The 12,216-nt window shown below is 43.5% G+C and overlaps 1 protein-coding gene across 1 annotated transcript in view; it reads left to right on the top strand.

Moving 5' to 3' along the window:
* Positions 1-12,216, top strand: part of RERG (RAS like estrogen regulated growth inhibitor) — a 107,172-nt gene that overhangs the window by 77,610 nt on the left and 17,346 nt on the right. The gene's annotated exons all lie outside the window — the stretch shown is intronic.

Here is a 12,216-nt window from a genome sequence, read left to right as displayed (position 1 = left end):
TCTTTCTGGAGAGACAATGGAAGTGCGCCTCTGGGAGTGAAGTCAAACCGCTGGAGAATCACAGCACCTGCTGTGGCTGCAGAGGCCAGGAACTCTCAATTGTTGCCTCCTGAGTTGTTTTTGCTGTGTTTGAAGCACCGAAGTGACCTCCCTGAGGCGCAAGCCTGAGCAGTGTGTATGGAGGTCCTGAGACAAGAAGACTGCTGATGTGGCCCAAATGTCAGGAATATGGGCAGGAGTCAGGCTCTGTGGCCTGTAGTGCTTTGCAGGACTGGGGCCTGCCTCAGCTTGTGCTGGAGAAGCAAGGTGTGGCCACTCAGGTGAGACCTCAGCTTGTGCTGGAGAGGCAAGGAGTGGTCACTCAGGTGAGGCCACTTGATACCTCACTGCACCTGGTGGCAGGAGCTGGGAGGGATAAAAACTCAGCATTTCCCTTCAGCTCTTTGCCACAGCAACGCTACCCCTGCCTGGTTGCATCTGGCATCTTGCTCCTTGGACCATTGCCTTGCTGACGCCTTGCTCCTTGGACCCTTGGACCCTTGGACCTTTGCCTTGCCGACGCCTTGCTCCTTGACTCCCAGACCTTCACTTCTGCCTTGCTCCTTGACCCTGCGACTGCCTGCTGCTGGACCCTCAGCCCTGCACCTGTTCCTGCTTCTACATCACCATCTTTCCTCTGGTCCTGACGTCCTCAGTCAGGGCTTCAATTGCCCGCCAACCGGACCGTGACACCAAAGGAAAGCAGAGCAAGACGTTTGGCACCAGCTTGGCTGCAGGAGTTGCCGGAAGGAGGCGTACAAGGCTCCATCCAACCATCTTAGGGACTCCACTCTGGATTTGAGTAGGGTTTAATCCTTAGTCTTTTCTTCTTCCACTGCCTTGCAGGACATCTTTGGGGAAAGCAGTATGTCAACACTGTAAACAAACAAACATGCCCAATGGCCAGGGTTGATGGGAGTTGGAATCCCCTAACCTCTGAAGGGCCACAGGTCCTGATACAACTTAAAGTGCTTCCTGCTTGTTGCTGGCTTTTTACATGTGGCCAGCAGGAACTGGAGCCAAAGCTTCACTTTTGGAAACATTGTGTGGAACAGTCCTGTGCAGATGAGCCACTTCAGGCAGCAGGTCAGGGATTGAATAGTTAAATGCACCTCTCCATTAAACCACCTTAAACAGCAGTAGATCATTCTAAACCTGTTCTTTGGTGTGAAAATGCAAGCGCATTCAAATATCCAGTTCCCCACCAGCATTCCACAGTGGTATAGTCTCAGGAGGCCTGCACTACATCACACACCATTTCAGGCAATGTAGGTCAACTCTTGCATGCTTGAGTGATCTATCCATGTCGGACCAACTGAGTTCCCACCCCTCCAGTGTGTAAGAACCTTTGGCACTCTTGAACCTCCTCCTTTCTCCGCTTGCTGCGTTCTATCGCCTGGTTTTACTTTAGCTTGAATATTATGCACAGTGATGCTTTTGACAGCAATGTAGGACAAGAAAAGAACATGGGAAGCAAAAAATGGGGAGGGGGAAATGGTGCTCTGAACTTTGGCAAATTTGTATATTAAACGACAGCATACCCTCTCCAGTATTTGTCAGACAAAAATAGAAGTGATTAATTTTGCAAACAAAAATAGCATGCTGTGCTGGCCTATGATACATTTATTTCAAGTCTCACCCCAGTAACTGTGTAAGAGTGCAATGGAATACCAAGGAGAATGGTATTCCAAAATGTGCATTTTATTGAGGGGGGGGGGGGGTAAAAGTAATGCAAAGTTCCACAAATAGGAAATAAAATTCACAAACTGTAGTGGAAACAGGAGTGAATGAACATGAATGGAACATTGCAAACTCAAAAATGGGTGTAGCCCAGTGGTAGAGAAACTGCTTTGCATGTAGAAGGTGCAGTCTCTGAAATTTATGGGTGGAAGTGGAGATACCCCTGTCTGAAAGGCCACTATCAGCCACTGAGGCAATGCCATATGGACCAAATGGCTTGATTCAGTATACAGCAACTTCCTAAACAGACAAACCCACCCACCCACCCCTAAAACAGAGGCATGCTTTTAATGTTCTAAGAGCAAAGCTGCTTCTCAGAATTGACTCGGAATCTAATAGCATCATTTACAGAGCAATCTTCTGCGTGTTTGCTCAGAATGATCTCCCACTGAGTTCATCGGAACTTCATCCCAGGTGAAATGTGCATAGCGCTGCTTCCTTAGTCCAGTAATTCATCACTTTCATTTCTGATCTCATCCTGCAAATTACAGGAGAGCAGGATGGGGCAGGGAAGGAAACAGAACCTTTTATAGGCCACATGAAAAACAAGTATGCTTTTTCTTCTGACTTCAGGAGGAGAAAAATATGGCAATGGACTCAAAATTTGCCTTTGCATGTGGGCTTTCCTGGTGTGTGTGTGCGTGCGCGTGCGTGTTTTAATTAAAAACAACAGCAACCTATAAAACTCAAAACAGCTGCAAATCTGCTGATTGCTTGGAGAAATTCCCTGTGTAGCCGACTCTTTTGAAAGAAGAGGGAGAGGAAGCATCTGGGAAAAGAGATACCCTGAATTATAAAAGGACATTTAAAAATTAATATACAGAAGAGAGAAGAAGGGAAGAATAGGAGAGGGAGGGAAGAGCACTGAAATATTTTCTGCACTGTTTGTTGAAAACAGAGTAACTTCCTTGCTGGATCAGACTAAAGTTCCTTTTCATTCAGTTTCCTATTTCTAACAGTGTCCGCAAGATGCCTTGTGAAACACACAAGCAGCAGGACATAGATGGGCCACTGAGAAAACAGGATACTGGACTAGATGGGCCTTTGGCCTGATCCAGGAGAGCTCTCCTTATGTTACCAACCTCCCTGGTATCTGTACAGGCAACTCCCCATTTACGTGGGGGTTACGTTCCAAGGCACCTCCCTTTTCAGTGAAATGACTTATATTTGAAACATCATAAGAAAAGCCTGCAAACATCCTCCAAACCCCTGGAAACCCTTGGAAAACCCATTAAAAACCAGAGCTCCCTCCAAACCTCCTTGCTCAAACTCCCAATTCTCAACGGTCGGCGCAAGGGCTCCTGGGATTGCAATTGCAAAGGTTTGTGGGGTTGCTAGGCACCGTTTTTGCACCTTTGGCCCTTTCTGGGCTCTTTGAGGGCCATTTTTGCTATTTTAAAAGTCACTTCTGGGTTTAGAGTGACGTGCACGGACGCACGCCAATTGGACACTTGTAAATTGGTCACTGCTATAGTTTAATTGAAGTACAAGCAAAGATACCATGAGGCAACTCCTCCTGTGCGACTTTTTCCAGATTAGGAAATATTCTTCAGATCAGAGAAGTGAAAACAGTCCACCCACAGCCACCAGCAGCAATGAGGTAAGCTCAGCGCTGCACACACTGAAATTACAAAGAAGGTCTAAAGATGCCTGTCTATGAGGCACAAAAATCACAAGGGAAGAAAACATAAAAGAAATTGGAGGGGCAATTTCAGCACAGGAGCACCCTTGACTTTCTCCTGGAGCTTGTTTTTAAGCCGAGCGTCTGCTGTTGACCCAGCAGACACAAGGGCAGCCCGCTCTGACTGACAGCCGCTTTCTCAGGGTCTTGTGTTGTATCTGAACTTTCTGACAGCGGTGACGCATTTTCCAGACCTTTTTCACTGTGGTTTCTTTTAAAAAGGGGAATATGGGAACTGTAATGCTGAAGAAGTTCAGACTGTTTGTATACATAAAGCCTTGACTCGTGGGGAGAGTGGGGAGCAGGCTCTTGAGCGGAATCATAAGCTTGGGGAAATGGCAACCAGGACTGAGTCACATCTCAGAGCCACGTGACAGGTAAAGACGGGGAAGAGCTTTGCCCTTGCTCAAATCCCAGCAGGAATCGTGGTTGCTGGTGGAGGCAGAAGCATTGGTGGAGCAGAAGTCGGCGCTTCCATTAGGCAAACTAAAGCAACTGCCTCAGAAAGCAGGCACAGAGGGGGGCAAATTTGTCTTGCCCCCCTGCCAGGCCTGCTGCTTCCCTCTGCTGGCTTACTGCCCCAGGGTGAGGGGCTCTGTCTGCTCCCTCCCTGCCTCTGGCAAGAGTTAAGTGGGCCCTCAGTGTGAAGCATTCTGGGTAGGGTGGCCATGAAAGCACCTGCACCACAACTGTGGTTTGCTTTGGTGGCTAATGGTGCCTAAAATTAGGGGGGGGGAGTAACAATGTGAGAGCGGTAGTAGAGGCAGGATAAGATGAAGAGGAGTAAGGACAGCAGTTCAGGCAGACCATTTTCTTGCGCCAGCCCTGAATGCTGGGGAAAAGTAGAGTGAAATGGATCGTGCAACTGCTCAATGATTGTTGGCATGCAGTACTTGGGATGGGCAATCCGGACAGTTTTGAATTCTCTTGGTTTCCCATTTTTTTTCTTCCTGCAGTTCAGTTATCCACATTTCCACATCAGTTTGCAATTCTTTTTTTAGAAGGAGGAGGAGGAGGAGGAGGAGGAGCTTGATGAGAATCCAGGCTCCTCTTAATGCAAAATTTCATTCTAGGCAATTTTGCCTAATGTGCACATTTTTGCAAATCAATTTTCCCCAATATATTGCATTTCTGCAGGCATTTTTGCTCCCGTATGCATTACAATGCACACCTTAAACTTGGCATATGCATCGTTAAGGCACGTTACTTGAATGGAGACCTGCATTGCAAAATTCGGATGATTCGGGATTTCTAAGGAGGATTGCTTCAGGTAGTGCAAACTAGGCAGAGTCACCTTTAAATGTGAACGGAGCTGAGTTTCTCCCTCATCCCTACTCAGTACACAAAGTGGCATGCTTTTTAACCAGCTCTGAAGTGGACCCCCTCTCTGCTTACCTTGCCCCGCCTCTCCGGTTCTTCCATGCCTGCTGCAACTCTTACAGCTTCTATGGTGTGCAGTGAGTTGTTGATCTTTAGAAAAGGCAGGCAATTAACCTGCTCTGCCACCCACCCACGCTGCTGGCTAGGTCGAGCTGAGGAAAGGCAGAAGCCAGATGGTTGGACACAACAGCAAATATTATTAACGGGGAAGGGGTTGGTGGCCACAGGCATTAGCCTCTGCTTGCAGCATGTCTGCTAATTCTTCTTAGGAGGCTGGCGAGATAAAGAACAAGCACTAAAAGGAAGAGAAGAGTGAGGCAGACTCAGCAGGAAAAGATGCTTCTTGCAATGCATAAACGGCTTTGCATAACTGCACAGATTATACTGAAGCAGACAAATCCCCACAAATTTCAAATATGATATATCATCTAGAGCTCACTCACTGAATGCAGTTGGAGCACCAGATGTTGTTCCATTTGTTTTCTTGCTTGCTTGTTTCAGAAAAATTTAAACGCTGCTTGATTGTAAGGGGAAAGAAACCTCAAAGCGAATTACAAAATATAAAACAGTAAAAATCAAGAAAGAATTACTTTAAAACATACAAAAGTTAAAATGCTAAAAGAGATTAGAATCACCCCAACGTTCCATTTTGAACTCCATTTTCTGAGTCCATGAAAAGCCCAACTGCTGCATTTTTGAATATGTCAGTTGCTCCCTTCAGTAACAAACTCGAATATCATGCTCAAATTTGCACTACACCATGGATTCGGTTGGTCTATCTATCCAGTTTTGGATTAGGCCTTCAGATCAGGTATGGCCTAGGCAGCTTTTGATTCCCAAAGCTGCATAGATCGTAATTCTTATTTAAGGTTGGTTGTACCCAACTACATTATACTCAAGAGTAAATGAATAATCCTAAATTAGTCATCTCGAATACCATAATTGGGTCGATTCTGAGTGGGATGCAGCCCTGTGTGTTTATAGGTGATGGACTGGATCAAAAGAGGCTAGAGAACACAGAGCGTCTTTTGCCCTGCTGCAATACACATCAGAGCACTTTCTGCCTGAGCAGATCCTTGACAAACAATTCAGAAGTCATTAAGTCACCCTGGAATTAAATCAGTAAGTCACCCTGCAATTGGTGGACACTTAGATTCTTTAAGAGTATGCCAAAGGCAGCTGGCAGAAGTCATGAAGTCACCCTCTTTTCACGTCTCATAAAAGCAGCACAACAGTTAGGAGAGAAAGATGGGACAGTGGACAGCCATTATCTAAGGTGTTGATTTGTGTGGTAAGATCCCAGAGCAATGATATTTACCAGAAGAGGTCGAAACTGCTGGGGGTTGCTATTTGATCCAGATTGCCTTGATTGATGAACTTGCCTACTTTCTTTGTAAAGGTCTTTATTTTGCATCATAAACATTCAGTAAATAATAAACTAAGACAAAACAGCATCGGTGAACCCGATCATGTGTAAGGTTGTATATTTCCTCGAGGTTTGTTGCTCAAAAGCAACACAGCAACAATAACTTTGCATTTTCTGATTCCAAAACAGACATCTTTTGCAACTGGCAATTGTTTACATTTCACAGCGCAATTCTCCAGTCAAGTAGCGTGAACACAAATGCATAATATATTAGGGTCAAGTGTGCAATAACAATGCATCTGTTGGTGAAAATAGAGTACAAAAATGCATTATACAAGGCGAAATTGTTTGCAGAAACGTGTATGGCAAGCAAAACTGCACACAAAAATATGTGGACTAGGAGAAATTGGCACTAAAATGCTAATGGATTTCAATGAGGACTAGTTTCTAAGAAAAGCAAGGCTGAAGTGGAAATGTGGAGGACAGAGCTTAAGAGCAGGGAAGTGATGAGAGACCCCTAAGAAAAATGTAAATTTCTTTATGTATGCTACAACCGCGGCAAGAGTATTACTAGCTAAAAACTGGAAGACTCAGGAGTTACCAACAGTGGAAGATTGGCAAATGAAGATGATGGAATACATGGAACTGGCTGAAATGACCGGGAGAATCCGCGACCGGGGAGAAGAAGCGATAGAAGAAGAATGGAAAGAATTTAAAATTTATTTGAAAAAATATGGTAAAATTGTATATTAAGATTAGATTTAGAAGTGTATAGAAACTGTGGATTGCGGAAAAAGGAGAGATAAATAGAGGTATGAGAGATTTTTAATAATTAAATTGGAAATTGCTAAAGATGAAGAAGAAATGAATCGCAGTTGGAGAGAACTCGAGGAAGTCCCTCTTTACAATGTTAAAAGAAAAAGATTGTTTATTTGGATCCTTTGTGTTTTTCTTTGTATTGTTATGGTTTTTGTGTTTATTATGTTTCATTGTGCTGTTTGTTTTGGTTGTTTCTTATTGTAAAATTAATAAAAAATATTTAATAAAAAAAGAGCAGGGAAGTGAAAGACTGAGAGGAACCACAATTGTCAGACTTGCCCATTCCCAGCCCCGGGATAATTATAATTTATTGTGTAACACAAGTTACCTTGGGAAACTTCTTACATCAAAAAGTGAGATAGAGATAAAATTAAATAAAGTTGTGCAGGCCTGGGATAAAAGAATCCTCTTGGCTGTCAAGATCCTAAAACTCCCAATAAGCTGTTGGTTTTACAACATCCATTATGTATAGCTGTAGGTTTTATTCAACAGCACTGATATTTATGGGGGTGGGGGACACACAAAAACCATAATCCTCCAAGCAGCATTTTGCTATATTAATCGAAATAATGTGCCTAGATAAATAATAATAATCTTTCACTTAACTGGCCTTGCAAGATGAAAGCACAATTCAAGGTATATGAGAAGAAACTTCAGGAAAAGGGTTAACAAGTGCAAGGCTGGTAGATATCAAATTTTGCCCCACTGATCCTCTCCAGGGTCAAGAAACAAATGCTCTGAGCTTCACCAGTTGTAACAGAACAAAACAGCTGGGGGGAAAGAACTCATTGCATTGGCTTCAAACCCCATCAGGCAGCAGTGAAAATGGCAGCCAGCTATCTATTATTGAGAAACCTGTACCTCTTTACCCCATCGACATGCACACAAAACAAGGAAGGGTATTCAATGGAGATTCCTCCACCCCAGCTAACTATTGCCTTGGCTTTTCCCTTGATAGATTGGGTGGTTTGATTCAGATTTGGTTCGGTTCCAGTTGAGTCTTTAAAACTTATTTGAGCATATATTGGCTTCTGGCATTTTAGTGACAATAAATTGATGGAGTGGGGAATAACTTTTGTCTTTGGGAGAGTGATAAATAGATATATGCCAAAGAATACTGATGCACAATATCCTGCAGAATAGGATTTGGAAAAGGGTTATATATGAAAAACTGGAACAACAGTGTAAACTCAGCTTATGCTGGAATCAGAAATCTGTGTATCAAGATTGTAGAAAGGAAATATGAGACGTTGGATAAAGAGAATATTGGTGATAGGATAACATGTTACAGAAACTTTATTGTGTGCACTGTATTTCAGTGGTATTTGCAGTTTGTTTTTTAAGAAAGCAGTTGTATTGGCTGTTATAAGAACACCCACACTTACACACTTTGAGAACCTTGCTCTCATCCTGTGCTTTTTGATAGACTACAACTCTCATTACCCCTGACCGTTGACCATTTTGCCTGGGACTGACGATGTCAGGGACCGTGCTGAGGAGGGCTGCACTTAGGAGGAATGGTGAGAGCCTCCCCCTCCCCCTCCCCCTGCTCCTGATTAGCATCCTGAATCTTCCCAGGAGCAGGAGGACAGTATAGACAGTATAGATTTGGAACAGTGGTTTGCAGAGGGGCATAGTTCAGAAGGCAGAAGCTGGGAAATACTGGATGGGGAACAGCTAGGAGAAGAAGCAGCAGCACTGGAAGAGAGAGAGAGTTAACAGATTCACTGTCTCTGGAAACCATTCACTGACTCAGCCCAAGGTCAAGAAGAGCCGATAAGTTGGCAGCACAGAAAGCACAGTGGTTATGAGCTCAGGGTACAAGATGCAGTAGTGACGTGGGTGACTAGGGAGGAAGTGGGTGGAACCCTTAATTGGGAGCACTGCCATTCCTAGGAAATGGATTCTTTGTTCTCTCGCTGTGATCATTAAAGTTTCTAACTGGTAAGAAGGCTCATTTTCCTTTGTTCTGCTTATCTACTGCCAAAGGGGGAGGGAAAGGCTTCTGGGCTAGCGCTTTGCTCTGGCGTCTGACTTTCTGTTTGAAAGGAATTGTTTTCAGGAAGGAACGTTCCATTCTGCGCATCCCTACCTGCTGTTTGAATTGACATCACCCAGACACAGATTTAACTACCACACTGAGAACTAGACCTAAATGGAGATTAACATCTCAGGGCAGAGCCTTTCCTCTGCTTATGTTAGTCCGCAGCTTACCATGTACACAGACGGCAATATCTAAATAATAATAAAATTTGTAGACTATATTTCAAGTGGGATTTGGCTGTGTTCTTTAAGCATTGCTAAGGAGTGCGGTGTTCAACAGCTGATGGGAGAAGCTGGACCAGAAGCCCTGTTGTATCCCTTGGTGGTCTTAAAAGGCTAGAAGCCATGTTCCTTTAGGAATGCCATCTACTCTGCTTAGTGGAAAAGATCTGGCGTCGGCCTATCAGGGTTGCATCTATTCTATTCTAGATTTTTATTTTATTTATTTCAGTGGGACTAATCGGAAGGGTTGTGATTTAATGGGGTTGCGAAATAGGCTCTGTGTGCGCATGTGTGACAATAAAATATGTTTACCGTAGAAATAGCTATTTTATAGACAGCAGATTTTCAGACGCTATGTGCTAAACAATCAGTAGGAACAAACAGATGTCTTGATTATAAACATGAGTAAACATATGCAAAAGGTGGCAGATTTAGGCACAATGTGCATTATTTTACCAGGATTTAACCTAATGCATTGATGAGCATATTTATCAGCAGTGATTACTGTTGTTTAGAGCTTTATTCCTTCCTTATGTGATGCTTTCGTCACCTTCCCTGTTCTGACCTTCTTTCCCATCACAGCTTCAGTAATGTCATCCTTACAGAAAAGAGGGGTTCAAATGCCCTCCATTATTTTAAAGAAAATACAGAGGTGTTGTGAGGCCACATGCAGTTCCTCGGGTCTCTGAAGTAAAGATTCATATGTACAGAAAGAGCCACTAACACGGTCGCCATGCTAGCTAACGCATAAAGTCGACACTGTCTCCCCCTGATTCTCACAGATTCAGAGTCAGACCCTGTCCCACAAAGAGTGCAGCATCATAATTTGCAACAGGGCAATACCCATCTCTCCATTCCTGGACCAGTGGGAGGAGGAATAACTCAGCAAGTTATAGGCCTTGCTGGTGTTGCTGTGGTAACCCAGCGCACTTATCTCTTATCTCAGAACATCCAGACCTGGAGGGGGATGTGCTTCTCAAGACTTGAGACCAAGCACTGTGTAATATAAGCCATTGTCTGAATTACAGCAACAGATATTCATCAGATGGCGAACCTCAGTGAATCATAGACGCGGAGATGGATGACACACTCAGGTTCTGCTTATGGGTTTTGCATGGACCTCTGGTTGGCAGCTGTAAGAAAAAAGCAGAACTAGATGGACTAGCAGGTTCTTCTTATCTTTGTATGCCTCAAAAAAGGACTCCCATGTAAGGCAGAACAACAGGCAAAGATTCATTTGTGAAAATTGTTCAAGAAGGGAGGATGGGGGTGGAGATCTGGAGCCTTGTTAAAAGGACCTGGGACTCAGGCTTCCTGGGTACTTCCTAACCACCCCTGACTAATCTCCCATCATTCTTGACCATGCTAGGAGGGACTGATGGGAGCCGGAGTCCAAAAACATCTGCAGGGCACTGTCTTGGCTAGACCTACTATAAATAGGAAACATCTGGAGTGCCAAAGGTTGGGGATGCCTGCTGTAAGAGCAGTTGCCTGGGCCCATTTTACATCTTGCGGACATTGAGGAGAAAGAAGGGCCCCTCTACTTCAAAAATGCCTTTAAGGACATTTTCAGGAAGCCATATGTCCAGCACATGTTTATGTAACCTCCATCCATATTTCTGTTAACCAAGGAAGTGTAAGAGGAAATGGCCCAAGCATGCAGCTAGATGCAGCTGGTTTCCAAAATGCTTTTAATTGTCTCTTCCATATACACTATTAAGGAAGAGAGAGAAGGACTTGCCAAGTGGCCCCCGTTTGGAGGTCAGAGGAATGGAAAGGTCACAATACAGAACAAAATGTGGATCCTAAACTTAACATTTTGTCCATCTCCTTATTGCCATGGCGTTTAGCTGGAGCACTACAGAAACCACAGCATGTTGGGAGGTTTGATGTACACTGAATTAGAACGTCAAGGGTGTTTACCTGAACTTCTCCAGACTTCCGATCCATTCAGCGAAGCAGATGTTCTCACAAGATTTAACAGCCCATCCTGCTAATGGATGGGTAGTTTATACCACAAGGAAAAACATTTTTCTTAAGAGTTTTGTGGTTGTGACTCTGATGCTAGCCAAACCCAGAAAGCAAATATGTGCCTAAAAAAAAAAAAACGATAATGATGAACCATTGCAAATAGCTAATCAAAAGTTATGTTAGCCTTGGTTTCATAAAACATTACGCGTAAATCAAATTGGTTTTATGGAAATACATTGCAGAAAATAACTAAGGGTTCTTCCAAACTTTAGCAATCCCTCAGCCCAGATAACTCCGGGAATTGTAGCTCTGTTAGGGGAACAGGGGCCTCATAACTCTCAGCATCCTGAACAAACGACAGTTCCCAGGATTCTTAGGGAAAACCATGACTTTTAGTGGTATAAGAGTGCTTTAAACATATGGTACAGGTGTGGCTATGAACTATCATCCTTCCTTGTATGCTGAACAGAGAGAGGAGGATCCAAATGTTGCTGGTCTTTTAGCATTTTGAAGCTTGGGTGAACATAGAAAACTCAAAAAGCAGCATGTTAAATAAAAAAACCTCTTGCTTGTTAATTGAATTAAAAAATACATTGCTACACTGATTTCTTTAAAAGCTTTTTAAAAAATTCACTTAAATAAATAACATTGAACAGCTGCTAGGCTAGGCAGACAGCAGACAGCCTCCCCACCTTTTTGGGCTTGCAGGAAAGCTTAGCTGGGAATGAGGACATCTGAAGGCAACCCTTTTAATGTTTAATAAATTATTGTATTTTAATATTTCTGTTGGAAACTGCCCAGAGTGGCTGGGGAAACCCAGCCAGATGGGTGGGTATAAATAATATATTATTATTATTATTATTATTATTATTATTATTATTATTATTATATGCATTTTTCAGGAAAGACAAGCACCAGGATGGTTGCAGAGTGCAGCCCTCCAGAGAAATGATTT

This window comes from Zootoca vivipara, chromosome 10, assembly GCF_963506605.1.
Source record: "Zootoca vivipara chromosome 10, rZooViv1.1, whole genome shotgun sequence".
NCBI classification, from domain to species: domain Eukaryota; kingdom Metazoa; phylum Chordata; class Lepidosauria; order Squamata; family Lacertidae; genus Zootoca; species Zootoca vivipara.
This window is presented reverse-complemented; position numbering and strand designations above follow the sequence as displayed.